This window comes from Capricornis sumatraensis, chromosome 2 (genome assembly GCF_032405125.1).
Source record: "Capricornis sumatraensis isolate serow.1 chromosome 2, serow.2, whole genome shotgun sequence".
Lineage (NCBI taxonomy): Eukaryota > Metazoa > Chordata > Mammalia > Artiodactyla > Bovidae > Capricornis > Capricornis sumatraensis.
This window is the reverse complement of record NC_091070.1, coordinates 59,611,654-59,613,873: the sequence shown is the minus strand read 5'-3', so window position 1 is coordinate 59,613,873 and position 2,220 is coordinate 59,611,654. Positions and strand designations below refer to the sequence as shown.

The 2,220-nt window shown below is 50.1% G+C and overlaps 1 pseudogene; it reads left to right on the top strand.

Moving 5' to 3' along the window:
- The first annotated feature begins 651 nt into the window (after nt 1–651).
- On the top strand, nt 652–1,175 carry LOC138074360 (ferritin light chain pseudogene; annotated as a pseudogene).
- Nucleotides 1,176–2,220: the final 1,045 nt, after the last annotated feature.

Here is a 2,220-nt window from a genome sequence, read left to right as displayed (position 1 = left end):
ATATTCATTGGTAGGACTGATGCTGAAGCTGAAGCTCCAGTACTTTGGACATCTGATATGTAGAGCTGGCTCATTGAAAACGATCCTAATCCTGGGAAAGATTGAAGGCAGGAGAAGGGGACAACAGAGAATAAGGTGGTTGGATGGCATCACTGACTCAATGGGCATGAGTTTGAACAAACTCTGGGAGATACTGAAGGACAGGGGAGCCTGGTGTGCTGCAGTGCATGGGGGTGGCAAAGAGACACGACTAAGTGGCAGAACAACACCACCATGGTTGATCTCTCTTGGCCAAGAGCCCTGAGCTTGAACTCACTTATGCCAGGGACTCCAGAAGGGAACCTTGGGATCATCCCACCCAAAGGCATGCATCTTACAGGTGAGGACACTGAACCTCAGGGAAAGTAACCTAAGTAAGGATTTCTATTTTCTGGAAGCGTCTATGGCCAGCAGGGTGCCCTGCAATTTGCTGCAGTTTGCTTCAAAGTGTTTGGATGGAACAGAGCTAGGGAAACCCCTTCTCCCAATCTCCAGCCTCCCTCTAACTTCTTTTTCAGTCAACACAACCTTTAGAACCAATCACTCAGACATCCTCTGCCCCTGGAGAAGCCAACACCTTTTTTTGAGCTTAGCTCTTATTTCCATTCAACCATGAGCTCTCAGATTCGACAGAATTATTCCACAGAGGTGGAGGCTGCAGTCAACCACCAAATCAACACGCTTCTGTGGGATTCCCACACCTACCTTTTCCTAGGTGTCTGTTTCAACTGCGGTGATGTGATTCTTGAGGGCCTGGGCTACTCTTTCTGCAAACTGGCCAAGGAGAAGAGCGAGGTCCCTGAGCATCTCCTGAAGATGCAGAACCAGCGCAGTGGTTGCACCGCCTTCCAGGATATGCAGAAGCTGTTTCCAAGACGAGTGGGGGTACAACCCTGGGTGCCTGGAAGCCATCAAGCTCGTAGAGAAGAACCTGAGCCAGGCCTTTTGGGTCTGCATGTCCTGGTCCTGACTGTGCAGACTCCCAGCTCTGACTTCCTGGAGAGCCACTGGCTAGATGAGCAGGTGAAACTCATCAAGCAGATGGGCAGCCGCCTGACTAACCTCCCAGGCTGGCTGATCCTCAGGTGGGGCTGGGTGAGGACTTCTTCGAAAGGCTTGCCCTCAAGGATGACTAGGAGCCTCTGGAGCCCAGTGGCCTTTGAGGAGCCCCTCTGCATCCCCCTGGTATCAGGGTTTCTGCCTGAGTGTCTCTCTGTGGCCACTGGGCAGCTTTTTAACCACTTGGAGCCCTCTCCCAAGTTCTGGACTCAACGAAAATATTCTTTTTTTTTAAGTCTATGTGGCCTAAATCCCTTTGCCTTAGCATTCTTCAAAATGCTTGTGGCTGAACAGACTTTGCAACCCCAGCCTGGTGCGCCATACTGTATCCAGCCATCCTGTAAATTGCCACATGTTCAGCAAAAGTAAAATTAACAGAGAGCGAGTAGTTTATACACTGTAAGCAATTCTGCCTGCTATTCCACTCAGTGAAGGGATATAAATCTGCTATTCTGAGTGGGTCTTGGTTCCTGCTTCCTTCTCATCGTGTAAGAAATGGCCAGGTTTGGTGAAGCTCCAGCGCAGTTCTAGACACAGGCCAACCATTCTCCCAGGGCTCCACTGAAGAGACAATATTCTGTCCCAACACCTTAGTGAGGAATGGTGTCATGGTCTCTAATGCGGCACTTCTGATTGCTTTCCAAGGGTCATTTGGACCATCCTTCCAGTCTTTGACTTCCCTGGTGGCTCAGATGGTAAAGTGTCTGCCTACAATGTGGGAGACCCAGGTTGGATCCCTGGGTTGGGCAGATCCTCTGGAGAAGGCAATGGCACCCTACTCCAGTACTCTTGCCTGGAAAATCCCATGGATGGAGGAGCGTGGTAGGCTACAGTCCATGGGGTCGCTAAGAGTCGGACATGACTGAGCGACTTCACTTCTTCACTTCTTCCAGTGTTTAGAACCTGAGCCTGGGTGTGCTGTGCTCTGCAGTAATCACTGTCAGCACAGGGGACAGGCTGCCAGGAAAGCACGCATGCAGATCAGCACGTGTGTTAAACGACCCCCTCTTGCTGTGGCATTTTATGGGCAGGGGAGTGTGGAGAGAATGAAAACTTGAACAAACCTACACATCACTGGACTATAAAAAGTCATTAAAATATCGAGGGATTTGAAGGTTTAAT